Source organism: Protopterus annectens, chromosome 6.part0 (assembly GCF_019279795.1).
Source record: "Protopterus annectens isolate FY-2018-M chromosome 6.part0, PAN1.0, whole genome shotgun sequence".
Taxonomy (NCBI): Eukaryota; Metazoa; Chordata; order Ceratodontiformes; family Protopteridae; genus Protopterus; species Protopterus annectens.
This window is the reverse complement of record NC_056737.1, coordinates 631,434,246-631,446,860: the sequence shown is the minus strand read 5'-3', so window position 1 is coordinate 631,446,860 and position 12,615 is coordinate 631,434,246. Positions and strand designations below refer to the sequence as shown.

The 12,615-nt window shown below is 39.1% G+C and overlaps 1 protein-coding gene across 11 annotated transcripts in view; it reads left to right on the top strand.

The window, feature by feature from the left end:
• The window catches only part of TRIM9 (tripartite motif containing 9), a 1,161,212-nt gene that overhangs the window by 827,004 nt on the left and 321,593 nt on the right, over positions 1-12,615 (top strand). The window lies entirely within an intron of this gene.

Here is a 12,615-nt window from a genome sequence, read left to right as displayed (position 1 = left end):
GATATAGGCATCTTAAGACAATGTAACAATTGTATGTTTACTGCCAATCACTTAATCTTTAAAGAAACAGACACAGTATGCGAGAGGTGGACTTACACAATGATACTGGAGGCTAAACTCTCGCAAGCACCCACCTTACGTAGGACACAACGCACACAATGACTAACATATGCTGAGGCAGGTAAAAGCAATCATCCTAAACAACGAAGATCACCTATACTACCTGTTGGCAAAGCTATGCCTCAGCAAGCCCAAAGGCACTCAGAATAAGCAACACCTAACACCACACATACAGTCATTCCAATGGAGCCCCAAACACGAAACAACTAAGGCAAATAAACACACTTCCCAGAACTCTCATCATAGAGGACTCCATTGTAAGACATACTGATGCCCCAGCTGTTAGTTGCTTATCTGAAGCCAGGAGGTGTCAGATCACATATGCACCAAAGTCATTACACCACAGGTACCAGTATGATTCCGTCATTGTCCTTGTAGGTGTAAACAACCTGAGATGTACCTCCCTGAACTATATGAAGACAGACATTATGGAGCTTTCAGACTAAGTGCTCAGGTTGGCATGAGTTTGGCATTGAGCAGCATATTGCCATCACTGAGGATGATGTCACAGTATGAGCAAAAGCTGATTGATTTTAACAACTGGCTGTTTTTCTGGTGTCATTCTAAGGGGATCCAGTATTTGTCAGCTTGCAAGGATATGGTTAACATACCATGTTGCTTAGCCAAGGATAGTTTGCACCTGTCTCCTCAAGGCTTCTGAATACTGGCTAAAACTTTATCCACCCCCATGGCAACGTTTTCAGGCAATGGCAAATTGACAAACCTACAGATATAGCAAAATCAACTCAACTGACCTCAAGGTGTTACTGCTTCCATGCCAGGAGCCTAAATAAAAAAATATACTCCCTCCAAGCATTCCTCACACTCAAGAATATAGACATCTATGCAGTTAGAGACATGGATTAAAGTGGCAGAGAGTACTATGGAAGTGTAAGGTTTTAGTGCCTTCTAAACTTTTAGACCAATAGCTGCACAGAGATGGGCCAAAGGTGGAGTTTTCTTGATATACATCAATAAAAAGCATATGTCTAGGTTGATCAAACAAGATGAAGTACTGGAGTTTCTCCACGTGCAGATCACCATTGACAAATTCCCATACCATATCCTAAATAGCTATAGGTCACCCTCCATATCCCAATTGCAAACTTGCACCTACAGGAGACACTTACCATCCAACCTAACACCCTACTTATAGTAGACTTTAGTTACTCCTCTTTAGACTGATAATCCTACATGGCCTCAAATCTACAGACACAGAGATGCCTGGACTTCATAAATACGAACACCCTTGACCAAATGGTGAATATACTCACTAGAGGCTACACCATACTGGACCTCATACTCACAAATATGCGAGAATGCTGAATCTCCTAATGTCTTGTCCTCCCTGGTAAGGTCTGATCATGAAGCTGTCTCCTCCAAAGTCAAAATCAAGTACATAACCCCAGTAAAACCAGTAACAGTTAGGAATTATTCTAAGGCAAGCTACCTGTTATTAAGTGAGAATTTGTCAAAATCCGATGCCCATCCAAACCCTAAGAACACACCAGCCTATGCTGAGTCACTTTCAGAAACTCTGTAAAACCATTTCAGTGGCTGCCTAGAAGCTGCTGTACCTACCATAAATAAGCCAGAAGTAACCCCAGAAGCAAATTACCCTGGAAACATCCCAAATATAACAGGATATAAGAAAATGAAAATATTATGGCTAAAAATCAGGGAAATAATAAGGGTAACTCTCATACTGATAAAAACTCTCTCATCAAACTAAATAGGCAACTAAGAGAACTAATTAGGTCAAGCAAAGCCAACGTTGAGGTTAAGAAGCTGCTGTTAAAAATGATAATTAGTAGGTCATATAAAATACTGCACATACCTATAGGAATCAATGAGAGGAGGTTAAAAAAGACTGGGAAGAGAGATTGGATAAGCATTCACAGGGAAACAATGGAAGGACATATGTAAGATCCCAAATATGCAATAAAGAATATAAGAGTTAGGACTTTTGCTTGAAAGTGTTTACATAGTTATTTATATAACCAAAGCAGACTCCAAAGAAGTTTCCCTTGGGTAGATGGCAAATGTTGGTAGTGTGATGGGGAAGAAAGAGGTAACTAGAAACTTGGGAGTGTAATCAGTTGATATACTTTGAAAATTACCTACAGAGTACTCTATCAGAAATATTGGATGAGCAAATGGGGGTAACTAAGGAAATAGATTTTTGAGCTAGTGTACAGGATCTGAATTACCTAGACATAGTAAGGCCTTGTGAAAGTTTAATTCTGGTGGCTGCCAAAAAAGCAATTACTATAAAATGGAAATCAAAGTCTAAACCAACTGTAATTGAAATATTATATTATATCAGAGATAAAAGAACTGGAAGTATGACCTTTAGAAAAGGGTAGGAACAAATTACAAAGAAAAAATGGAAACTGTAGGAAAAATGCATGCAAAATAATGTTTTAGAGGAGGCGTGAAGTTTAATGGAAGACGGGAATTGATTAATTTATATAATGTTAAATTGATAATAAATATATACAAAAGAATATATGTTAAGTGTAATATTCACAGTTGGGAATATGTTAATATAGTTTTGCTTTCTTTTATATAAATTTATGTTTGTCTATGTCTTAAATTCAATAAAGGTGTTAAAATAAAAAAGAAAAAACAAGCTTTGTGCCACGAGAATGGAGAACTGCAGAGGTCATCTCCCTTCATAAGACAGAACCTTCAACAGATCCTGGAAACTACTGACCCATTAGTCTAACTAGTCTTATTTGTAAAGCCATGGAAAGAATTATCATGGAAATTATCAAAAAGGATGTAGGAGACCTCAAGACATTGGATCCATCCTAGTTTGGCTTTGTCAAAGGAAGGTCATGCTTGCTTAACTTGGTGGATTTCTTTGAAGTGGTCACTAAGGCAATGGATGAGGGGAAAGTGGTGCATACTGCCTACCTCCATCTAGCTAAAACATTTGATACAATACCCTCTCAGTCATTGTTCAACAAACTTATAGAACTAGGCAGAACTTCCTTTATAACACACTGGATAGCTAGTTGGCTCACAGATAAGACCCAAGATGTTAGGATTAGTGAAGTCACCTATACAAAGTGGCTGGTCACCAGTGAAGGCCCTCAGGACTCTGTGCTAGTTCTGTTCTTCCTTGGCATCTACTTCTCAGAGGTCAAAGTCAATGCCAAAGACATCTGTCTGGCCAAGTTTACAGATTATTGCAAACTGGAGTAATCATTGAATCCTCCAGATGAAAACACCCTTAAGTAAGGTTTAACACAAACAAATGCTTTGTGCCAAAGCCATGGATTAAAACTCAATACCAAGAAATGTACTATAGTACCTTTTGGGAAGTTGGCCACCCCAGATAACTTTGTCATCAATAAAACATCCCTAAAAGTTGACTCACTAGTCAGGGAATCTGCAGACTCATGTAGATAATAGCCTAGCCTTTGACCAACATGTGTCTAAGATAGTAAGAGGATCCTTTTATGTCATTCAGCTTATAAATAAGTGCATGGCATTTAGCTCCAGAAAGGTCATTATACCACTGTACCTGGGTGTGATCAGACCTATCAAAGGGTTTAATGCCCCTTTCAATATGTACCTGACTGAAACATGCAGCAACTGGAATGTCCACAAAGATTTCTTACAAAAAGAGCACAGAGAGTAAACACAGTGCCTTATGCTGATCGCCTCAAGGCCCTGTCTCTTTACTTGATGATATACAGATTTCTGAGCGATGATCGCTGCCTGGATAAAAAGACATTCCTGGATCTAGTTTTGATTAACCTTTTGCACATCTGCAAAAGAAATAGCATCAGAACTACTAGATTAAAAGTCCTGAATTTTGCTTATGACATAAAAGGACATGTTGAAGACAAAGATATGTTTCTCAGAGAATTCCCATTCTCTAGAACAGGCTTCTCATCCATGTGAAGCAGAGGTCCTCCCTAACCCTATTTAAGTGCAAGTTGGAGTAATGGATGGGTAATTGGAAATTTACCCCTGGTTTGGCACCTACGCCTCTGATGAACAGAGGTAGTCAGTAAATCACCTCCCTATATAATCAAATTCATGGGTCACATTTGGTTGCAAGGCTAGTCTTATAAGGGCCATAGTGGTCATTAACTTAGTATAAACCTATGGCCCTATAACAAATTCATACATATTTATTCTTAGTCCATGATCAATCGACATCTGCACCAGTGCTGAAAGACTCTCCTATAAATTCAGTAACAGCATTTGTAAACGTGCATTGAAGTAGAAAATACAGACCTGGATTACTGCCAGTTCAGCAAGACAAAGTAAATGCAATAAAGTGGATTTAAACAACTTTCTGTCCAGGGTCTGAGATCATTCTTTTAGAAGAACAAACTAACATGTCAAGCAGCTAGGCTGAAATAAAGGATACCAATCACATTTTCAAGGAAATTGCTTGCTTGTTGCATATTTGCTGCTGAGTGATTACTTTTAGGCACATCATTTCAAGGAGCTTGTAAGAGCAGTAATATTACTTTCCATGCAGGTAAGCTATCTAGTGTAGTTCACAGTCACATTAACAACACTAAAATTAAGAATTCTGGTACAATTTTACAAGCAAAAGCAATACCATCAGACTTGCTGCCATTTCATGATTTCTTCACTGTGTAACAAAGTAGTAGGACCTGCTAAAAGACATCATTATAGGGGGTCATAGTATGTTTGGTAGCCCACCAAAGTCTTTAGAATTACAAAAGTATTTTGGGCTAAATGTATGTGTTATGGGACTGGATCTTACTTCCAGGAAGGCTAGAGTGAGGGCATTTAGAGTTAGAAGTCATGACTAAAAGAAAAGACATAAATAAGACAACCTGCCAAAGAGAAAAAAATGATAATCATGAAGTGAAATGACCTATACTTCAAAATAAAGTAATAAGCCCACACCAGTGGTGTAGATGGATGAAGCACTGACTACTGTCCAGAGGACCCATGTTTGATTAGCAACTTGCACACCGGGCAGTACAGGCAGGGAGGATGTCATGCTCTTACTGGGGGTATAGGGGTTTTATCAGACAGAATACTGAGTAAGATCCTTGGCAGTGGCCAAGGGACTCCCGAGGAGGATTATACTGTAGGAGGCAAACCTCAGGCTGAAGCACATGCACAGGCTTGGTTGAATCTCTGCAGATTCCACTGCACGCCAATCCCTGGAGATGGGACTAGAGTGCACAAAGGGTAGGAGAGTAGGTAAAAACACTCCCCAGCACCAGTGTAATACGGCCCCAGGTTCCTCGGTCTTCTCACTGGCCGCAAACCTCATTCAGGATTAGACTGGAGGAGGCTAAGGCACGTTCAGGAGACCCAATGAATGAGGAGATGACCTCGAAGCAGTTGATAGTCAGCTGTGAGAAACAAAAATTAGTGCGAAAAAATTTAAGGTAATGAAAATGAAAGCTAAAACCTATCCTGTGCGAAGGATAGGAAAACTAACTGAAATGGAAACCTGTATGTGAAAATAAATGTAGCAGTTTGGGGCCATGACATGTACTTATAGATGTGCCACAGAGAAGGACTTTCTGACCACAGTGGCAATGTGGTGGTCAAAAAAGAGGTTGCTGTCAACCTGTGTTCCCAGATCTCTTATGACACCTTCTGTGTTCAGTGGACTACCATCGATGTGGTAATTCATAGGAACCGGGTTTTTCCCATAGGGGATGACAACAAATTTTTGGGCACTGAGCTTAAGGCCATGGTTCTGACACCAGTCGTTGGTCTCAGTGAGGCCTTTCTGTAGGATGTCAACATCATTTGGGGATTTAATTATGGCTCCCAACTTGCAATCGTCTGTGAACATTGTCAGCCAGAGTCCATTTGTGTTGGCCTGGACTTCAGAGAAGTAGATACCAAACAGGAGAGGACCCAGGACCAAACCCTGTGGGACTCCACTCGTGAGTGGCCGGCAGTCTGACTTGGAGTCAGCTACTTTCACACTGTGGGTTCTATCTGTAAGCCAGTTTGGAACCCACCTAGTGATATAGAGGTTGATGCCTAGCTTAGTGAGTTTTTCTCTGATTCCTGAGTGGGGAATGGTATCATAGGCCTTGACCAGATCAAGGTAGTCTATATGAACCACCTTGCCTTCATCCACAGCTCTGGTGACTGACTCAAAGAAGTCGACCAGTTTGAGCAGGCATGATCTACCCTTCACAAAACCAAACTGTGTGGGATCTAGAGTTTGGAGATTCCCTATATCCTTGTTTATTAGGTCCATGATGATGCGTTCCATAGCTTTGCATATCAGACTCGTCAGGCTAATAGGGCGATAGTTCCCAGGGTCTGTAGTCGCTCCTCCTTTGTGGAGAGGGATGACTGTAGCAGTGCGTCATTCGTTAGGGACAAAGCCTGAGGTGAGGCTGTGATTGAATACAGGTGATGTGCCAGTTCACAGCTCTGTTGCAGTGGGAAAGAAATTTAGCCTTCTAGATGGCAGGGAATCCTGGGAGTATTGAGTGAAGTCAGGAGCTTGAGAAAGTTTCATTTGCCGAGTAGTCCTAATGTCTATAATATCAGTCTTATCTGTTCTGCAGCCACAGCTCTTTCATATTAGAAGGTAACGTCCATGAAAAAATATGGAGTTTACTTACAGAGAAATTTCTTTTACAGAAAATGACTGTTGAAGTGACACCCCAACCCCATGTGCAAAATGGGAAAAAGGGGTTGAGGATGGATGGAAGAAAGTGTTAAAACTTTGTTTTCAAAATGTACTTTACTATGCTGTGAATTTTCTTGCAAGTAGTGAGAGTGAAATGTAATGCACTTCTAAGAAAGTGTATTCAAAATACAAAAGTGTTTGAAAATGTTATATTTATTTCCAGAAAATTTTTCTTTATCTGTAGAGAACTATTTAGATCATCATGAGATTATTATATGTGGAGTAAATAAACTATATAATAATTGTTTTCAACTTATTCTTACAAAAATTTGTAACATTAGACCTGTGAAACCCCCAATGCCAAAAACATAATTTATGACATTTTAGAAAAATAGAATTCTATGAAAGTGTACACCATTTCACTGTTGCAGGAGATAATGCAGTTCTTGAGATTTTCATTAGCCAGCACAACCTGCTTTTATGAGCATTTCATGTAGTGAGAAAAAAAATTCAGATTGTACTACAAAAGGGACTGAACCCCTTGTGTAAAATTAAGGTATGTACCTGGAATTTTAAAAACTTATTTGTTAGAATGAAGTGCTCTGAAAAGTGTTAATAGTTCTGCTACCTATTGTAATTGCATTGCACAGCAGAAGAATTCCAGCTGCTTTAGCAAATTTCTATTTTCTGAAGACGTAAGGAGATTTGACTTCCATTAACAGCAGAAGCCTTATTCTCTGCATGGATGAGGTACTAGGATGGTATAATGCATAGATTCAAGTGGGCAATGAAGACTGCCATCTAGTGAGGGAAGCTGAGACTGCAGTGTACAGAAACCGGCTGTCTGTCTAATGATGACCACCAAAGTATATTGCTTAATTTGAATAGCATCTGAAATTATAGTACTGGAGTCATTCTGTGGTTATAACATGCAAGCTTTGAAAAGTAATTCAGTTTGCTGATGCTGTATTTCCTCAAGCTGAAGAGCAGGAGCTACAAGTGAACCTTAAATATGTTGGAACAACAGGTCTGTGGCACTGGAATAAGAGTGAATTTTCTTTAGAATAATCCATTCTCAGTGAAAGTGTAGCATTAAAAAACACACACCCATGAGCTAAGGAGAAAATGTGAGAACTTCCAATTGTAAAATTAGAAGACACATTTTCAACTTTTTATGCAAGATGATTCAATGGCTTTTTTTGCAGGGCTGTTTGCCAGGGAAAAGAAAACTTGTGTATTACAGAAAGCTTCAGATTTCTGTTGTGAGTTATGTGTACCAAATTACTTGGTATGTCAGTGTAGCTGCCATATTAAACCCTTGATCAATGCTGAAAGTCAATGGAGTCAGTTTAGCATACTTAATAGGTACTTTATACAATGCAGTGACATCCCTCTGAGCTTTATGACTGTGTCTTGATTTCACATGCGAGGGAAGCTGAAATTCAAGGCAACAAAACTGAAATCAACCTGCTTAGAACTTAAACTTGCTACAAGGCAAGTCCTTGTTGTTTATTGTATCAGTTTAATACCATCTGCTTCTGACAAATGTTGGTAGACCCCAAAAATATAAAAAAAAAACTGTGATTGAGATGAAAATAGTGAAACTCAGTCACACAATTAAAGTGTTGTTGTTTACGAGCTGTGCCCCCTGCACCCACCAGTTAGATGCTAAGCTCTGTCATCATTCGAATGTATAACTCTAGGATTGTTAAACATCAGAGGCAGAGGAGAAATTCAATGAGGTAGTATGACCTTTGACCTAGCATATATTCACCTACACTTACACTTCTTTATCCATAATGGAAGGCTCCCTGTTACAGTCCTCAGAATTTCAACTGGAAACTACTAATACCAGGTATTTTTAAGAATGACAAAAGCTAAAGTGTCTCTTCACTTTCCAGCAGGTCTTCACAACTAAATAAATAAGTGATATTACTAGCTTTTTTAGTTACTACTTAGCAAGAGACTCTTTTACTGTATGTCTGTTACCTAGCCTATGAGGATTTGAAATACGAGAATTAAAGAACATTGGCCTCATGTGGGGCTTATTCCAAATCTGTGTAAGTAAAATAAATTACCAGTCAACAAAGCACTCTTTGTACTACCTTACATGTGCTAACTCTAACCCTTCCGCTGCCCTTCACTCCAATTACCTTCCCAAAATCTTTCCATAACAGTACTACACAAGGCATATCCACACATACTCACACTCACACACAGACTGCATATGCACCATCAAACATACAAAAAACTAAAGCTGTCATCTTCCCTAGCCCATACTCTAAGCCTAACCAGAAACATTCGCACATACAGTCTCCATAACATTCTCATGAATGCAACTAAATATATCCCCTTCCATAGTCCTTATTCTAACCCCATCCACAAGCACTCCCACCCCTAATGCCAAAACATTTGGTATAGCTGAAAGTTTTAGCACTGCCAAACTCACTTGCTGTAATACCAATGCCACAGGAACAGATGAAGTCCCTACATTTGAAATCTCTTGCAATCAACAAACAGGGATTTTGAAGAAAGCAAACTACAATAAATGCTGACAGTAAAACATGCATTTGACAATGTATATTGCAATTCTAAAGATATATCTATACACATATACAGATAGAACTGCAGATGTACATAGCCCAGTGCTTAGCCACTGGTTTGCCAAATGGCTAACAGATAAGATGTCAGAGTTTAAAGCAGGGGAAGCTACCTACACAAAGAGATCAGTCACCAGTGAAGTCTCCCAGGGTTTATTGCTGGCATCTACTTCTCTAATGTAAAAGCCAATACCAAACGAGTCTGGCTGACTAAGATTGCAGATGGCTGCAAGCTAAGAGCAGTCACTGAATCCCTAAATGACTTAGCCATCCTATGGGATGGTTTGTCCCAAACAAATAACTGTTGCCAGAATCATTTACTGAAACTAAATACTAAAAAAATGCATTTTGGAAGTCATCTACCCCAGGTAACTACCACATTAACAATACACCCCTAAGAGTTGACCCAGTTGTTCGGGATTTGGGAGGTTATGTGGGCAGTGGCCTAACTTTCAATTAACATATCCACTTTCATAAAAAAGTTCTTTTTTATTGCACAGCTTATAAACAAAGATATTGCATCTAGATCTAGAGATGCTATTGTCCCAATTTACTCAGCCCTCATTAGGCCAATGATTGAGTATAATGCCCCTTTTGGCCGTAGCTCTCAACCTTCCATCTTCAAAATTGAGGAACACTAGCCATCATAATGTGGGACAAATGGGCAAAATGTGGAACACATGCTAACAGCTTACTAACAACTTCAACTAGGAAAGTCAAAGGATGGTTACAATATGCTGGTTTTACTTAATTAATATGATTATTTTCTAGTTACCATGGATATCAGTTAAAAAATCACTAACACTGAATGTGTGACAGACCCTTTCAAAGAGGAACTTCGAGGAGCATGATTTTTTTAAGACCCCAAATGAGGTACGTTCCTCGTAATGAGGTACACCTGAGAGATGTGCTTTTGGCATACATCTGCCCAGACACATGCAAAAAAACTGGAATGCCCTCAGAGATATCTTACTAAAAGGATATAAGGCCTAAATAATATTCCCTTCGTGGACTGCTTCAAAGCATTGTAATTTTACTCAGTATCCTACAGACTGTGTCAGGCATACAAAATTTCCTCTGACCCAATACTTACGAGTCTGCTGCACATCAGCAAATCAAATGGCATCATAAATACTCAGTCCAAGGATGTAAGCCTCTTCTGTAACATCAACAGAATGTTTTGCAGGGACAGGTACAGCTCATAGGGGATACCACTGCTCTGGAACAGACTCCCCATCCATGTAAAACAAAGCTTACCTCATCCATATTCAGTTCAACTTGGTCCTATGAGTGGGTAATTGAAAATGTACCCCGGGTCTATTCCCTGTATAACTAATGGACAGAGGCAGCTCCTAAAGACTTTATCCCATGTTTTGGGTCTCCTGAAATTATCTATGGTATATTTCCAATTATTCTCATTAGGTATAGTATATAAATATCAACCATGTGATGGGTAAGGTCAATCTAACACCAAACCGGATAAGCTAGTTCAAGCACCAAAAAGGAGATTGGCTAGTCTTAAAATAGCCCACAAGGGCAGCTAGCCTAGTACTGAACTATAAACCTATATATGTGTTTCTGATGAAGTACCTGTGTTTTAGAACAAAAGTGCTAAAACTGTGGTGAATAAACATTTGGCTGTGAATTTTTGGTGCAGTGTTTTTATTATTTTCATGTTTACATAGTACACTGATTTGTGGTTTATTTTATAAACCTATATATAGATACAGATATACATACACATATCAGACAGGGATACATATGCATATTAAACAGGTTTGTTGATAACCCACACCATGCATGTACACTAGAAAGGTCAGAGAGAAAGTCCACAAAACACTTTTCAATAAAATAAAAAAATAAAAAAATAGTGGTATGTAATAAAATCTTTTTCTGATAAACAAAAAAAAAAAAACAAGGAGTCTAGGATTTTAGGAAAGAAAAAAAAGCCAATTGGAAACTACATAGTCAGAAAGAAGTTAAAGACCTTATTGATTACTATAAAGATGAATGAATACACCAGGCTAATGTTTGCAGTAATAATATGTACAACCATTGAATTTAATTGTCACATTGTGTTAAGGGGCTACCACCACAAAAAACAAATGTAAAACAGATTGCTGAATATGATGAAGATGTATGTTAAATACTGGTTAAAAATATACATAAAAATGTTTATCATAAGGAAGATTTACTCTATGTAACCAGTGTGTGTGTGTGTGTGTGTGCGCACGCACATATGAGTTCACATGTGTGGTTAACATTGTGTCTATGTGAATGATAGTCAAGTGTGAGTATTGTTTGAAAACATTTGCAAGGGGTATAATACGTATTAAGAATGTAGCATGTGTGTACCATGTAAATAGGTGCCTACGTGGATAATTTGTGAATAAACAATATGACTGGTGCTGTGATCCAGCCAGCTAGCCAGCCCAGCCACAGCCTCTTTTTCCCATTTTCCACATGAGGCCAGGGTGTCACTTCAGCATTGACAATCATCTTGAGCCAAGCTTCACACCACTGGCTGTTTAGCCCTGCTGCAGCAAACAGACACACACATACATGCACGCTGTCATACCTACAGCCAATTTAGAGTGCCCAGTTCACCTAATGTATGTCTTTGGGGTGTAGAAAGAAACGAGAGCACCCGGAGTACAAACATGGGGAGGACATGCAAACTCCACTCAGAAGGCACCTTAGCTGAGAATCAAAATGAATAACCTCTTGCTGTTAAGCAACTGCACTCTCCTCTGTGCCACTGTGTTGCAGTGTGATGATACATATGTGAATATCATTTTTTATGCATTAACTGAGGTAAGAAATAAATATTTAGAACTTTATTGATTTAGGGGGTTACTCTGGCATAGCAAGTACCATCGTCACCTCACAGCAAGAGGTTCTACTTTCCAGTTTTTAGCTGGGGTGCATTTTGTGTAGAGTATGCATGCCCCCTCCCCCCTGTGTTCAAATGAATTTTCTCCAGGAGTTCCAGTTTCTACTTGCACTCCAAAGGCATGCACTGGATGGATTAGATACTTTAAATTGGCCGTAGTTATGTGTGTGTGTGTGTGTGTGTGTGTGTGTGTGTGTGTGTGTGTGTGTGTGTGTGTGTGTGTGTGTGTGTGTGTGTGTTGTCTGGGTACAACCACTAAATGCTGTCCTATAAAAAGAAAATAATTTGTTACAGATAGAGTAATAAGGACCATTGTCCATTATTGTTGCCCCAGCCGATGGCATAACAGGCTAAAAACATACTTGACTGATTTACTGATTTACTGTTAGGGA